The sequence below is a fragment of the Thermobia domestica genome, chromosome 13 (assembly GCF_964235325.1).
Source record: "Thermobia domestica chromosome 13, izTheDome1.hap1.1, whole genome shotgun sequence".
Taxonomy (NCBI): Eukaryota; Metazoa; Arthropoda; class Insecta; order Zygentoma; family Lepismatidae; genus Thermobia; species Thermobia domestica.
Window position 1 is genome coordinate 144,986,944 of NC_137466.1, and position 18,056 is coordinate 145,004,999.

Below are 18,056 nucleotides of genomic sequence, written 5' to 3' on the forward strand. Positions count from 1 at the left end.
CTATTGTATAACAGAATAGTCAATTTAGGTATCGCTGTATTCTGATGCAATAGGTTTTAAAGATTATGTATTTCAACTGAAAAAAACGTTTGGGCTCAACAAGACAGAACTCGACGAGAAAAGAAAAGAAATCTTTTCAGCGACACAGATGTAGTGTGTGACCGACCATTTCTGGGTTGTTCGTTTCTTTTTATATTCTATTAGAACCATGGCAAAACGACCAACACACGATCTATTTATTCGTCTCTTTTTCTTGTCTTTTCATGTTGTCAGTGCTACTGCCTTTTCTTCTATTCGACACTGAAGATCTCCAAAGAATTGGTGCACAAAACTTAAGGTGAGTCATTCCCTTTCTACTTGGGATAAAGGGTGGAGGATGGAGTGGTTTTTCAGTAATCTTTCTGGGTTCTTTTTCTTCTTACCTTTCTATGCGCCTAGAGGTTATGTCCATTGTGGTGCATTCAAGGATAAAAAAGAGAAACTGAATTATATGTATACAAAGAAGTGTAGACTCGCTACAAGCTTCTAAAGTTGATTCTTTATAAAGCTTTGATTGCACTGTAACCACCCTCTAACCTCCCTTCTTAACAACACCTACAACTTAAGTGATACCAACTTCGGAAAGAAACTAAATATTCACAATTACAAGTAATAACGAGTTAATTTATTTTTTAAATCCATTAAAGGTAATACTGTATATGATTGTTTAATTGGTTAAGATTTAACGTCCTTTTTAACACCGACGCCTGTAAGGTCTACCATTTAATGTAGAATTTGAAGCTTAAACGAAATTAAAATACCGCTAATTTTCCAGTAATTATGTGATATCTTCAAATAGGTAAAAGATAACCGAAAAGTGAGACAAGAGCTCGCTAGACAATATTATTTTACATAAGACACCGTTATCGCGACTCACTTATCTGCTTTCGATTTCCAGCCATTTAGAAAATCGGCATTTATTTTCGCGTTTCGAAATGGCTGCAAACGGAAAGCTACTAGGTGAGTCATTATAACAATACCTCATGCAGAATAACATTATCTAGCGCGCTCTTGTTTCACATTTCGATTATCTTTTATCTATTTGAAGATATCACATAATTACTGTAAAATTAATGGTATTTTAATTTCGCAGTGATTAGGCCTCTTAAGAAGGCCTACTTTCATCGGAAAACCAACAAAACTGGATCTCCTGCATCGGAGATAAGAAATACTGTGAGAGATATTTTACTGTAGCTTACTAATTAACGTTTAGCATCTGTTCCTGGGTTAAAGTTCTGCTGTGATTACATAATTTTACCTTATTAAGTTAAAGTTTCTCTTAAATGTTCTTCCTTTCTTTAATCTCACCAATCTTTAATCCTTTGAGACACAAGACCATCAAAATTTGAATTCTAATAAAAATGCTAGCGTCACATGTCTAAAGTGAATAGAAAATATTACTAGTAACACATGACAAGAAACTGATATGTATACATGGGTGCAAAATCATAAGTCAAAGACGACGGTGGAGGGAACACAAGTATAAAAAAAATCTTCACATGGAATGCTTTGACGTATAGAGTTCACGTATTTGAACAACCACAATTTTAAAGTAGCTTAAGTGTTAGAGTGTTGGCTTCGCATTCGTGAGACCGTGGGTTCGATTCCCACTGCCGACTATCCTGACTGGAATTTTCCAGGCTCTCCTCAGTTCTACCAGGCAAATGTCGGGATGGTATAAAACTTACTTACTAATTACTTACTAAACAGGCTCTAGCCGATACTTTACCTTATCCTTTCCATTGTTGTTATTGCTGTTAGATATCCAGTATAAAATGGCCTTTGAGCTGTATCTGGTGATTGTTAAATAAATAAATAAAAATAAGTGTAAGTTTAGGGATACCCTAAACCACATGTCTACCCATTAATTACATATGTTTTTTCTACATATTAATTGCTTAATAAACTTGCAGATTTTCTGACAATATTGTCACTTTATTCCCCTCCAGTAACTTAGACGTGAGGAGGTGGTATTTTATTCCAAGAATATGAAGTAAAGGGATTATCTCTCTTTCCCCTAGAATTTTGCTCTCTGATTCACAAATGAGACACTGGTTTTTCATCAGTGAGTACAATGTAAATTAGTTCAAAAAAAAAAAAAAAAATTAAGTATGTAAGTATAGTTTCGCGGAACGTTTCTGAAATCGAACTTCTGGGCTTAACTCCCAATCCACGAGGCTTTCTAACCCTGATTCACAAATGAGATAGTGCTTTCATAAGTGAATATAATGTAAGTTAGTTTAAATGGAAAAAAATAATTAAGTATAGTTTCGTGGGACATATGGGATGAAATTGAAGTCCTGTCAATGTAATATTCATATATATATATATATATACGGTCGGATCCAGGATTTTTTGAGGGGGTGCACCAATAGCTACCAGTGCATTTGAATTCAATTGGAATTAAAAAAAAATGCCTTTAGGTATGTATCTGTGGTGTGAATGAGGAAATTCTCGGTGAATCCTTTTCTTTCAACTTTTAGAAAATTGACTTAAACTATCGATTTTGCAAAACTTCCCTTTGTTTTAAATCCAAACGGAAACATGGGGGATGCACGTACACCTTTGTATATATCCGACCCTGTATATATATATATATATATATATATATATATATATATATATATATATATATATATATATATATATATATATGAATAAGCTATTTTCGTACATATAAAAATAACATCTAACTTCCTTGTATTATATATTGTGTTCTTGTAGGAATTTATCGCTGATGAAATAATTAACGTCGCAAATTACAACCCAAAACAATTTCCAAATCGATGGGGACAAACTTCTTACAGCTTCTTCGGAGATTTACGAACTAGGTTAGGCACACTGTAAATCCCTTACCTTTTTCTTATGGAATAATTTTCTTTCACATGCACGAACGAAGAAGGCGTCTTTTGTAAATCCGATCGAAAAAGACGCAACTTTTGAAGAAGATGAAGGAGGGCAAGTCTAAACTTGCTCTTTTTCTTATGCTTTTTTTTCTTTCTTTCTTCATTTCTTTAAAATAGAACTGGAGGCAGATTGAATCTGAAGAAAGGCTACTTATATGCTAGCTTCGTGTCGAGATGGAAAAAAAAATATATATATATTTAAAAAAAAATGAACTAAGCTATTGGGGATCCAGGTGAGTACTGTGATGAGATCAAACACTGAATGTTAATCGACATGCAAGATGTATGAACAGAGGTTCTTCTATTTCTTTTTATTGTTATTATTATTATTATCCCACGTCAAGAATAAGAGGCGGACAAGACATTTAAACATGTGTTAAAGAAAATACTTTTATTTTCCTTTTTTTTTCAACGATTTGCATGCATTACGCATGCACCTCATCTAATAAAATACTTTGTGCACTGTGTATGCATTGAGGGAGTCTTTACATATATATATAAGGGGGCACAGAGAGACAGACTGACACTTGAGGACGTGCTTGTGAATGTCGTTTTAATATTCATTCGGCGTCTTTCTTCACTGCTGGAGGACTTATTTCTCTGTCTCATTGTCATCTCGTTGAGAATAAGACACGCCGACAGATTTTTAAATTGCTCGTCCAGCTGTACCGAAAGTGCAGAGCACAGTTCTCAAATATACTAACACTAAGTTGATGAGCTGGTCTCCTTATTTGAAATACTTCATTTTATTTTTATTTTTTTTTCTTTAACAACCAAAATTTATTTGTAATTTAACGACTTGAAAGAAGAAGAAGAAAAAGAAATGCAAATATGAAAGGGAGCTATTTAATCCATCAAGCATTACCAAATATGCACACGCATGTTGAGATGAACTTATTTTTTCAAAAGCTGGTCCACTGTCTTTTAAGTTCTTTGTCCCACCGTCTTCCAAAATACGGATGGATGACTGAACTTTGCTCGGTAATAGATAGAGGTGAGGATTTACTTAGTCACATTCAAAGTGGTTAGATTTTCCTATTGCATTAAAAATATGGGTGACATCCAGAAGTCCTAAAGTGCAGAAGTCCTAAAATGCAGAAGTCCTAAAAATATAGGCACTAGACCTAAATTTTAGGACTTCTGCACTTTAGGACTTCTGCACTTTAGGACTTCTGCATTTTAGGACTTCTGCACTTTAGGACTTCTGCATTTTAGGACTTCTGCACTTTAGGACTTCTGCATTTTAGGACTTCTGCACTTTAGGACTTCTGCCTTTTAGGACTTCTGCCGTTTAGGACTTCTGCCATTTAGGACTTGTGCCTTTATCATTCACTTGCTTTAGTTCTGAAATTCGCCACCACCACACGAAATTGGGACGATGCAGCAACTAGTTGGCAATAATGTTACGAACGTATCTAATTCCAACAGTAACAGCTATATTTGCACTACTAAGATCGTTATTATCACTATTTGTTCTGCACTTATACACGAATTACATAATACAACCTATTTCATTCTAAGAATTAATTACATAATTTGTTAAGAAATTCGTTTCTTTCGAATGGAGATACGAGAATCCCAAGACAAATTCCTAAAACAAGAATAAATAAATAAATAAATAATAAAAAAATGTTTAAAAAGAATATTTTACCAGACTTCTGAAACCAAGCAAACATTCAGAATTGCAATATATACTGTGCGGAGCGTATTTTATTAAGAGTAGGACAAAAATCCACCAAAGTTTACTTAATTAGGACAAAAGCACACTAGACATTTCACGAGTGAACATTAAATACCAACTGTATACATAAAGAACGCAGTAAATTTAAAATTGAGCAAAGAACATTTATTATGCAATACAGTGGGTGACATTGATAAGTCTTAAATGGCACAAGTCCTAAAAATATAGGCATTAGACCTAAATTTTAGGTCCTGTGCCATTTTTGCAGAAATTACTACATAGTCATTTAGGGGTATAGCCTGCAAATTTTTCTAGGGGAGCATGATTTTTATATATTAAAAGCAAATCAAAAGTTTATTTCCAGATTACGAAAGCTTCAATAAGACAATAAATTTATACATATTACACATGTACACAAATACATAATATTATTATATTTCCAGTTAGTTCCTTTTTGAAACCTGGACCTTGACAGAGCGTAAATTTAAAATCACAGCTTGTGGGAAATGTACGAATCAGGTAGTTATAAGAAATCGGAAACTATTCATGGAAATCCATTTGTTTGACTGTATTTATCTTCTGTACTCTTATATAAAAGAGTAAAGATGAGTGATTTTTTGGGCATACTACTACAAGTAGAGTCGTTAAATTTTAATTATAAAATATAATTTTCTTATGAAAGCAGGACATAAGAAAGAATTTTTGGAAATAAGTATCGTAAAACGGGCGGGGCAAGATTTTTTAAAAGGATAGTGTATCTCGCAAGTTTCTGAAGCTAGTAAAATGAAACTTGGCATATAATCTTTCCTGTTTAAAAAAACTGAAAATTGAACACATAAAAAGGAAAGAGCAAAGGGAGCACTTTTTTAATGTTCGAATTCCCCATTACTTACTCAGAAAATATGTAAATAAATTAAGGAAGGATTTGTTTAAGCTAGATGCGTGAAACTCGGTATTTGAACTTTTAACTAAAAGTAATAAAATACTATATGTTTCAGTATCTTGAAAATTACACTTCTAAGGGGAAGGAGGGTCAATTTCTATAATATTAAAATATCCCACTGCTTATAAGATTTGGGCAGAAAACTCTTTTCCTTTAGGCCTCGGTTCATCCAGTTAAGCAAATGAGAGTACAAAGTGGCTAATTAATTAGGTTCTTTTAATTATTTTAACATGTTGACGTAGTTTAATTCTTTTAAAACTGTATTCTTTCACATTCTATCATAAACATCCTTCATTTGCTGTAATTATTAAACACGTTTAAGAACAAAAGAGTAACTCATAATAGAAACAATTTCTGCACGAACAACTGGTAGGATTCAGCCTCTTGTTGTGTTCTTTAGGCCGTTAAAAATTTTCTTGAGACATTTTTTTGACACTGTCCTTCTCTACAACTATAACATGAATTTACATCTCCGTAATAATATAATTAAGATCTCATCACTGATTCATAATCAGTTTTCTTTTCCTAGATTTGCTAATCTTATTGGGTATGCATGATATAAAAGCGGTTATTGGAAGAAAAACCATCTGTGTTTGAAAATTTTCTTTCAAAGATTGTGCAGCATTTTGCGATTTGTGCACAGTTATTGCCGTAATAAGGTGTGTGTGGTGTACACAATGTTTATGCATCACACACTTTTTTACTATATATCATTACCGTAAAACGTTTTCCCAATCAATTAATAATTATAACATTTGAGGATATAAGAAGTTCTGACATAGAGTGAAGCGAGGGGACTCACTATAAATAAGTAACCCTTGCCAATTACAGAAACATTTAATTTTTATTTTATTTATTAATTTATATATTCTACTTCGTGAATTTATTTCTTCCTAACGAATAATTTTCATTTTGAAGAGTGGACGTTTCGGTGTAAACATTAGAACTTTTACACCGAACCAGCCTCACCTTAACCGGCGAACGTCCTTACACCGAGCAATCCGTACACCGAAACGCCCTGCACCAAAACGTTCTACACCGAAACAGCCGTATCCCAGGAGTAGTTAATTGCGAATATGACAATTATTTGCTACAGAAAGACTTCTGTACAAGAAATATATGTGTAAAAATAATTTACTTCAAAACAACACAAGGAAAGCAAAATTTATGACGTACATTACTAAAACACAATATTATATTACTAATATGAAGTCAATGGTGTGGAAATAGAGAAAAACAGACATTATGAAAGATCTGGGAATCACATTTGGTAGAAAGTTAAAATTTTGTCAACATAGAAATATATCATGGAAAGAGTAAGAAAGGACAATAGGCTTCATTTATTTATTTATTTATTTATTTATTTATTATTTCAGAACGATAGAATATGTATTTATACAAATAACTTGTAAGAACTAAGGCTCTTTAATATGAAACAGTATATCTAAAACTTCACTAACAGATTGACAGTATTCTTCTTACGGACGCGATGGTAGCGCCACAAGAGATTTTTAGGACTTCTGCACTTTAGGACTTCTGCCTCGGTATGATTTTTAGGACTTCTGCCTTTTAGGACTTCTGCATTTTAGGACTTCTGCACTTTAGGACTTCTGCATTTTAGGACTTCTGCACTTTAGGACTTCTGCACTTTAGGACTTCTGCACTTTAGGACTTCTGCACTTTAGGACTTCTGCCATTTAGGACTTGTGCCGCGAAATAATTTTTAGGACTTGTGCATTTTAGGTCTAATGCCGTTTAGGACTTCTGCATTTTAGGACTTCTGCCATTTAGGACTTCTGCCGCGTCCCCAAAAATATTATGTTTTCTACATAAGTTGAGTTTCCCTCAAATTTGTTCCGAAATTAATAATCCAAAAGAAAAGCGAAATAAATTGTTTTGGTACTCACCCGTCCCCCGCACAAGAGTAGATTCACAAAATTTAAGAAAAAAAGCTAGTTTCTCCTCTAAATCAGTGTTTCCCAACCTGGGGGCGTCCTCCTCCCTGGGGGGGGGGGGCGTGAAGAGCAAGCAAGGAGAGCGTAAGTTATGACAGAAATAAAACGTGAAATTATGAATTAAACACAACATGTAATAAGCATTTACACTGTAGCTTTAGCAAACTTCAAAACACTAAATGTTTTGACATTTTGTCTTACCTATTCCTATTCGAGACATTTACTTTATTAAGAACTAATTGTGCAAATTATTATTATTATTATTATTATTATTATTATTATTATTATTATTATTATTATTATTATTATTATTATTATTATTATTATTATTATTATTATTATTAAATCATCAAAAATGAATACAAAATGCTATTTCAGTATATAACATAGAGTTAAAAAATTCATGAAGTAAGAGCAAAAGAAAAACTCAGTGTGACGGTTGACATTGCTTTTGCTTCACAAGTTTTTCGATATTCGGTGCTAAATTCGGCAAAGTACACCTAAGATCAATTTCCACTTCCAAACGATTGCTATACTTTGATTTTATTGTGGTGCAAATTCGAAAATCCTGATTCACAGAGGTAAGATGTTGAGAACGGAACTAAAGCTTTTAAAGGCTTCTTTTGCTACTCCTGGGTAAACAAGCAGAAAACAAATCCAAAATTCTTCCGAAAATGTTAAATGAAACAGTACTTTGACACCTGAATCGTGCTTCAATTTAGTTACTTCCTCCTGAATGATTTTCATGTGTAAGTTAATCCCATCAATGGTGATAGGTGTTCTTGCTAATTTGCACCCCCAGTCTCCTTCACTCAAATCAGGAAAATATTGTTTGAATTCATCATAGAGTGTGCCTAGGTGTGAGTTGATATTTATTCTTTCCACATAGCTAAATCGTACTCTTTGTTGTCACGAAGTTCATTCAATCAAGGAAAAGATGAAAAGTTGGGCTTAGAAGCACTCAGGCGGCATTACCATAGTATGATCTTTTACATGGAAGCTCTTATCGCATCATGTAGTTTGGCCAGATGGTAATGATTAAAAAGCCGGACACATTGACTTAGAAAGCCGGTCTTTACGAATTTTTAAATCTTTTCCCCACATACGACAATTCAGTTAATTAATTGCGTTTAGGTATCTTTGGCTCAAGCAAGCTGGGAAAGCTACATTCAGATGTTAAAATTGTTACCTCATAGATATTTCTCTGCTTCTCGAGCGGCTTTCAATAGATGTTGCTCTGCAAAAATTCTTTAAATATGTCACTGCACGTTGTAATTTCACTTTTTCCTTCAAAGTTGAAACAAACTTGAAGTTCGGAACTTAATTCTGGAGATATTAAGTCGATTGCGTTCTTTTGTCCAAGCAGCATTCATTAATGAAAATATTCGTTCGCAGTAAGCACTACTACTTTGCATGGAAAGAATATATGAACCGATTTTTTTTTTTTCAAATTCTCAAAACCTTTTTTTATTTCTGGGTGTTTTCGCACGTTCGAAAAGTTTTAAATACCTTTCTTCAACAGTTGTACAGTTCTTGAACATATCAGAGGCTGCAACTTCTTGAAACACATTGAATTCTTCGTAGTCCATCCATGTCAATGGATGGATTTCATATTGCATGCCTCAACAGAACTAACAAAATTTTGAAAAGAACAGTTGTTTCCAAACGAAAGAACGGGAGTCTTTTGTTTCACTGAAATCATACCGCTCGCTAATATATTGACGATCCCGTTTATGAAAATTAAAAAAATCAGATTTACAGCATGGTATGTGGTGATTGATTGTCTCTCTGCACTATTATGTCTTCAAATACGTCTAAAAAATGACGCAAATAAAATTTTAAAAGAAGTGCAAAATGGTTTGTTGAAAAGCGACTAGGTGGTGGAGCGCACACGTAAATACGAAAATTCGCTTAGTCCTATAAAAGTGTATCGTATGACGCAAACAAATAAATAAAATAAAACATACTGTATGAGAGGTATGTGATAACTCACACAAACCCTTATTTTGTCCATATGATATTAGTTTTATTTTTTTATGCGTAATATTCCTCTTTTTTCCCAGAATTTGTAATAATGTTGACAATTTGATTTTAGAATCTCAGCATCTTCATGTACAATGGAAATCAGTAACAATAATTCGTAAAGGATTAGTTCACTTACACAATTTGCATATATTACTCACTTTACGGCAAAAGCACAAATAATCAAGTAAGTTTACTTTTTCAAAATCTTTAGCCTGGACTGTAGGGTTTCAATTTCAACGCGTCATATTTTTAAGTGGCAAGACGACTGGAGTTAATGATTGTGAAGTTGAGAAATCTGTTTATTATATATAAAAGCAGTGTGTTTTCGTTAAGGAAAAGCAATAACGAGAACCGCACGACGCAAATTGTTAATCTAAACCAGAAGAAGGTTCTTGTTTCGGCGTCCCTTTTCTGTATAAACGGTTCTACACAAAAGACCGAGGCGTCTTCTGGAGCGTGTCTTTCGACAAGATAGGTCATAAGGTGGCGGTAGTGGTTGATGCTTGGTGAGGGTAAAATATAGGGAAAAGAAAATGTAATGGAGGGAGGATTTTAGTTAATCTTTATACCCCACAGTTCATCCAAGATGCAGAAGCTGCAAGGGAAGGAGTTCCACCGCTTTGACCACGGTGTCAACAGCCACATGCCTTCACGCAAAAAAACCATCTGCAACGCATCAAACACTGTTCTTCCTTCCTCCTCCTTCCCCCCAAAACTAAAACGAAACGTTTTCCAGCGTGAGACTTTTCCCACGGTCTTCCCTAGTATAGTTTCTACACGCCAAGTTGTGTAAATTTGTCAAACGGGGCAGCAGTTCGTACACGTGGTCAAGGGGGTGCTTCTTAGTTCTATAACCACTCTTTTGATCTCTTCTGCAGACATTGTTAAAATTATGCTCTTTTATTATAAATACACACCACACACTTCTCTCTTTTATCTCTGCCCTTTTTTCTTCTTCTGGTTTCTTTGCCTTGCTTCGTCTTCTTTTTCTTCTGTCTTCTCGATATATTGACCAAGTGTCCTCTAAAAATTTCTCCGTGAGAAAACTGGAAACCGAGCACATGGCAGGCAGGCTGTGCTGTAACCTTTCGCACTTGCCATGCACACGATACGGTCCTTGCTTTATACCCCACTCCTCTTAGTTTATTAACATGAAAATGAAGAAAATGCTCTTACAGATACAACGAGAGCAAGATGTTCTGACATGCATCACAACGTACGAATTTCCAATAAGTACAGTAGCTATAGGCATATGTATTTCGTCAAACAGCTGTTATTTTGTCCTGACGTGTTCTAAATGTAACAGTGAATAATAATTGCTATATAATAAGTAGCATCTTATCAATATGGAGCTCCTCGTCAGACATGGCCGTTTGGCAATCGGGGTTCACGCGGCTGAGGCTCACACTATCTTTAATGGAGTTTGCGCAAGTCAAACTTGTACTCAATCGAGGTCAGCTCTCTGTCCTCAATGGGACTATCGCTCATTAATCTCAGTGAACCCGCGCTCACTAAAGGCTCGGGCTCGCTATCCTCAATGGAACTCACACTCTCTTGTGCTCACGCTCAATAGACTCAATGGGGCTCGCGGTTGCTCGGGCTTCCCAACCTACTTCTAGGACTTGTGCTCACGTGTACTCGTACTTATTTATTGAACTCGAAAGCCGGACTCGTGAGTTTATATATGTCCTCTATGCAGATACCTGAGTTCTATTCCTGGTAAAATGGTTTGGATCCCATATTAAAATTAAGTCCACGTTATATAGTCTCGATGCTGGAAAACAGACTGCGAAGAACCATCGATCCTTTTAGCCGTTGAAAGGGATAAAATATCACTAAAGCATTATTTAACTACGATCTTCCAGAGGAGATTCCATCTGCTTAAATGGTTAAACTATATTATGAAATATATCTGGAAACAAGGGTGCCCATATACGGATTTTAGAGCAGAGGTTGTGCCCATGAGGTTATTCGGAGTCACAATTGGTTTTAGTGGTGGAAGTTCATGTGGTTTGGATTCACATTAAGCTGTAGGTCACGTCTGATATAACCTAGCTACTGGACGGAATGCTAAACTCAAAATCCATCCCAATCCAATCCAAAATGCTACGTTTATATGTTTGTGGCAAATTTCTTTCGACAATGAGATCTCGGAAACCATAAGCTCTACAAACGTGCTGTTTTCTCTGGTCGATTTCAAATTTTGTGTAAATTTGCCAGTTTTCATTCATTCATTAAAAAAAAAAAAAAAAGCTGCAATTTTTTCAATGTTTTAGGGGTCATTTTGCCACCATAAGATTAACAGTGTCACTAGAGTGTTGCTAATGTGAGATTGATATCCTTGTGTTATGAAACTAGCAGAAGTACGTATAGTGGATTGACGGACATTGCAGGCGTTTTAATTTAACCTCAAAAATTGCAAAGCTTATTGAATACAAGCAACTTTAAAATCTCTAGAGCCGCAATGAGACGTATTCGAACATGAATGTACTAGAAAAAATGTTTACGTTTGATATAATCTATCATTCCTTCAAGTTTGTCACAAACTCACTCCGACATGCTACATTTATTTAAATGCTTCATTTATGTCAGTTTGTCTACAGCAATTCATTCCCTTTGTGAGTCCTCTCGTCCTTCACTTGTCTCCGTAAAAAGAACACGTACAGATATAATGAAGAAGTGGGAAGGAGATTTGAAGTGAAATGAAGAAAGTAAAACTTATATCCCACATTCAGCACAATCCCACAACTTTAGGAAGAGCACACAACGCTTCTAGTCTTAATTTCTTCATTTCGCCCATCCCACCACACATAAACGTTTCCTATTTAGAACGACACTTATTCAAAATAAAGTTATGCGATGAACCACCAATATATATATATAGAACGTCGTTACTCGAAGGTCCTCAGTTTTTAATTTCATACAAGGCTACGAAAACTCACATAAAACATTTTACATATTGCATTTTAAATGTTACCTGTTATTATGGCACATCATAAATAAAATAACTTCACTCCTTAACCCTTTCGGGATCCGGAGTTTTTGGGGTATTTTTTACACTTTCAGTCAAGCAGCTACTACATCGTCACTATTTATCCTAGGATCATGGTTCATACCTCATTCTCTTCAGAATGGAGCTGGTTTTCAAATGGTACCACTTGCATGCTCATACCATATACCAGGAGAGGGAAAAGTGATGTCAAAGGGAAAATTTCGAGGATTTTTTTCACACTTTGGGTCCCTCTGGAACGGCCCTGTGTGAACGTAGAGATCTAAAAAAAATCTGATAAATAGTACTTGGTATGCTGAATGTGTGTGGCAAATTTCAAGTTTCTATCTTGAATACTAAGGGCGGGAGAAATTTTATCAAGAATCCCCACAATGCCCCAAATTACCACAAAACACCATGATCTCAGGTAAAAAAATTCCTGAGACATCTCTATTTACCCTAGGACTATAATCCGCCAATCATTCTCTTCAGAATAGAACTGCCTTTCAGGCGGTACCATTCACGTATCTCTATCGTGTATCTAAGGCGAAAAAATCCCGAAAAAGGGATTTTTTGGTCTAAATATTCCTGTTTTCAACTTTTAGCCCCCCCCTGGACCCCCCTGTTTTAACGCAGAGATCTGAAAAAATCTGATAAATACTACTAGGTGGGCTGAATGTTTATGCACAATTCCAATTTTCCAGGTGCAAAAGTAAGCCCGCCAAAAAAATATATCCCGACAATGTCCCATATTCCCGTATACAGAGGGATATTTTGTAAACATTCCCTGGGACATCCCTAATTACCCTAGGATCATGGTTTGCACATCATTCTCTTCAGAATAGAACTGCCTTTCAGGCATTACCACTCACATGTCTCCATCATGTATCTAAGGCGGGAAAATCCCGTGAAAGGGATTTTTTGGTAAAAATATCCCTTTTTTCAACTTTTAGCCCCTCTGTACCCCCCCTGTTTTAAGACAGAAATATGAAAAAATCTGTTAAATACTACTCGGTGGACTGAATGTTTGTGCACAATTTTAATCTTCTAGGTGCAAAAATAAGCCCGCAAAAAATACCGAAAATGTCCAAAATTCCCCTATACAGAAGTATATTTTGATAAAAATTCCCTGACACTTCCCTAATTACCCTAGGGTCATGTTTCGCCCATCATTCTCTTCAGAATAGAAGTGCCTTTCAGACGGTACCATTCACATGTCTCCATCATGTATCTAAGGCGGGAAAATCCCAAAGAAAGGGATTTTTTGGTAAAAATATCCCTTTTTTCAACTTTTTGCCCCTCTGGATCCCCCCTGTTTTAACGCAGAAATCTGAAAAAAATCTGATAAATACTACTCGGTGGACTGAATGTTTGTGCAAAATTTCAATCTTTTATGTGCAAAAATAAGCCCGCCAAAAAATAATGAACATATTCGGAAAAGAAAACACATAAAAGAAAATATATATTTTAGAATTATGACGTCATCACCTCCTATGTCTCGACGCAGGAAGGTGTGAAACCATACGTAAGGTCTTCTACAGTGCCTCTGGACTTGAAAAAAAAAAAATACCGGACGAAAAAGCTCAAATAGGAGAGTTATAACGCAATGTACCGTGAAACACTCTTATGGTACAAATTGTACCATAAGTACCCCAAAGGGTTGCACAAGTTATTCAAGAAAAGGAAGAAATATACGAAAAAAAGGATATGTAGATGTAGTTTCTTTGCAGTTGATATACGTTGCTGTTGCGTTATAATAGAGATTCGTTGTCACAGCAACGAAGAATAAATAAGATATAATTCCGGATCCATCTTATGTAAACTACATGCCCAATTTATATCGAAACAGCAACGTATATCAACTGCAAAGAAATTACATCTACATATCCTTTTTTTCGTATACTTCTTCTTCCTTTTCTTGAATAGTTTGTGCATAATTTAAAAGTATATTCTGCCCACAAACACAAATAAAGGTTGAAATACAAGTATCGTTATATATTCTAGTGCATTTTTATAAAAGTTTTCTTCTTGATAGTTCTTTTACTGCTTTTATTTCTTTCGAGTCTTGTTCAATATCCTACAATCAATTCTTTGTTTCACACTTCCTCAATTTCAAAATACTACATGATTTTTCAATGTATATTTGATCTTACATGCTTTACCTGTATCCATACTGTACATGATTTACGTAACACCAGTTCATTATCATTTAGCAAAAGGATAATTGGCTGCGAAGACAAGCGTCACAATTTAGCTAAATAAGAGGAAGAAATTGGCAGCTATTGCATTATATCTATATTTATATCCTCATATTAGTATCTATTCTGTACATTTATTATATCTATATTTATATGCTCTATACTTATGTCTATACTCTATATCTATTTATATCTATGCTTATATGCTCTATACTTAGGTCTATACTCTATATCTATTTATATCTATGCTTATATGCTCTATACTTATGTCTATACTCTATATCTATTTACACCTATACTTACGTGCTCTATACTTATATCTATACTCTATTTGTATATATTCTTATATAAAATAATATGTGTCATAAGATTTTCACAAAGGAAGGAGTAAACTAGAGCAGTCAAATTTGATAAACAGATAGACCTTCACCATATCTAATTCTGTACGAAGCCTTTTCTCCGATTTTTGACACGGGAAGGTCGAATTTTGGGAAGAGAGGGTGGGTAAAAATATATGCGAAAACATCTTGCACGTTCTCTCGTGATTTTTAAGAACGACTTGTTTGTATGCAACTCCCATTATGTCATGGATGTGCAGAGGACATAGATGCTAAGGATAAAAACAGCAGAATAGAGTAAAAAATATTCTTCCTTTTAAAAAAATTGATTATCTGAGTTAAGTCTCCGTACCGATGAGTTCTTACTCTATCCAGGTTCTGAATTCAGACTCGGTGCCGATGAGTTCTTACTCTATCCAGGTTCTGAATTAAGACTTGGCAACCACACTCCTAACTAATACAATATAGGGGAAACTATACAGTCGTGGACACTCTGATAGTGATGGGCACCTATGCCAATTATTTTCAAATAATAAGAGTCTGAGTGCCTGTAGCAAGCTATTGACGATTTTCAAATGTTGGTACGCCTTTCTTCTTTACGCTCACAGTTTGTCAATTGTCTTCTTTCTTTCGTATGTGTGTGGCGGGGTGTAGAAAGGTGCGCGATATGAAACGTTGTGATGGTTGTTGTTCATTTCTAAAGAATTCTTTTAATCAGATAGGTGTACTGATTAAGGTTTTGTTTCGTTATAAATCAATTGGAAATTAAAATTTTGTGTTTTGAGTGATTATTAAACGATAAGAGCACTTCATGCTAATGAGATGTAAGTCTAAATGAGTTTTGCTCTCATATCAGGAGGTGCTCACCACTGTATTTTAATTTAATGGAACATGACAGTGATGGGCACCTTGTGCCCATAACTATATTTTGGTATATGAATTTTTTTTTGTCGTTATTTCAAGCCTAAAGTGCATTTCAGGCTGTTGTGTTTCTTGCCCAAAAATTTCATGAAATTTAAAGGTTATTTTACAGTGATGGGCCCAGTGCCCATTACTGTAAACTCACTATGCCCATCACTGTATGTTTATATTGGATTAAGCCACAGCCCCCTTTGTTATACAAGCCAGGACCTTGAATGTGGCAACTGCGCAAATCGGCCTGCCACAGACTATCTATCCACCCTCAACAGTTGGCAGTCCACAGACTATTTCTCTACCATTTTAGCGAGGATCCTCCCTTTCTCTAGACATTAATGCAGAGAATTTGGGCAGCCGGCTGAGCTGGGTGGATAGTCTGTGGAAGGCAAAAAGGCGCAGTTGCCGTTTCAAGACTGGCCTGTATAACAATAAAGGCGGCCGTGATTAAGCATAACAATTGAATTAGGCTTATTTTATAGAGACCCCTTTCTGGAAAAAATGTAGAAGGGAGTGTAAACTACGATCTCGGTATAGAGCCCATTATAATCAGGATACTTAAGTAGATTTAAGTTTCTCATGTATCTGATTACATTTAATGTTAGGGAAAAGTAGGAAATCTGCACTCTTACCAATATGAAAGGAAGGTTTCGACGCTTCGACTCAGCTAGACCTAGATCATGATCCCAAAAAAGAACAAAGGGGAAGCACTGCACAAACGTCAGTGTGCGTTGGAAGTCCGAAGCCTCTTTTTTCATATTGCTAAGTCTACAGTTTTTTCCTTGAAAATTAATAACAAGGCCTATTCATTTTTATCACATATGATTACATTTAAAATATAGCTACAGTCCTCGCGCTAGGAGAAACGCCAGTAACTTACGTTGGTGCCATGTACAGTACTTACACGTGAAGTTATGGAGTACGAAATAGGCCTAGTTGATTTTAAGCTGAATTCTGTGATGTAATGGCCAGTGTCTATCGGTGATTTTTGCATTGATGCCTCGGATGTGATTACTCAGCAACATCATTTGCTACTGCTGTAAATACCGGCTTTTAAGAAACTAATCACAGCGTTTTCACTCAGGTAGCTGCCCAAGTTAGTTTGCGGGGCTGAGTGAGGACTAAATTATTTCCAAGATTATGTAAATACAATTTAAATGCAATCAAGTTTTCATTATTTGACTTATGAGAAGTTTTGTGATTTACTTGAGCCCGAGAAGTGTAACCAAATAAAACAGTTTACAGATAAAGCTGCAAATGGTCATGAAGAAAAATGTGAAGATTTTCGCCTTCTCTGTAAGATATTTGAAGAATTTTCTAAAGATGAAACGCTCATAAAAATCCACAAAAATGATGAGTTGCCGTCAGATGGAGCCTCAAACTCACCAAGATTACAACAGACTGAAAGTGCTTTAGCAGAACAATTTGAGGAAGCAAACACTTCTCTACAAGTTGAGGTGACACCAGAAGAGCAAAACAGAACTACTGACCGGGGTAAAATGTATTCAATCAAGAAATCAGATATGCCGCTTTTTAAGGACTGTTTGGTATGGCCAGAAACGCCAAAGCGGAAAGGTCGCAATATTCAAAGATTCCCATTTGTAATAACATAAGATAAATGGAAAGAGCTGCACAAAGAGAAAAGAAACACAAAAGAAAAACAAGAGAGGCAGAAAGAGGAGAGAAAGGGGAAAAGAGAAGTTAAATAGTCAGGTCCAGCTGGAAAAGTAGAAAAAAGACACGAAGATACTCCTAGTGTTAATCCATTTTCTTCTGAACGTACAGGTATAACTGGAGCTGATGTGAAGAAATTATCTTCTGCCCCTCCGGCTAAACGAGTGCTTTTTGGCGAACTGCAAGAGAACAAAATTGAGGGAATTCATTCTTCTTCAGCATCCAAAGAAGATTCAAACATATTGAAAGTGAGGGTGTTGGAAAACGGCACGGAACAATTGGAAAACCGTACTTTCTTCACTTTCTGGATTGTGTAACCAGTGTGGTGAGTGTAGGACCTCGTTTACCAGGAATGAACTGCAAACGCTGTGGACAGGCTTTTCATAAAGCTTG

The 18,056-nt window shown here is 35.4% G+C and overlaps 1 long non-coding RNA gene across 1 annotated transcript in view; it reads left to right on the forward strand.

The window, feature by feature from the left end:
* Positions 1-240: 240 nt before the first annotated feature.
* Positions 241-18,056, forward strand: part of LOC145669309 (uncharacterized) — a 68,764-nt gene continuing 50,948 nt past the window's right edge. Inside the window, exon 1 of the long non-coding RNA XR_014128187.1 lies at positions 241-337. This is a non-coding gene — a long non-coding RNA (uncharacterized LOC145669309). The remainder of the gene's footprint in view (positions 338-18,056) is intronic.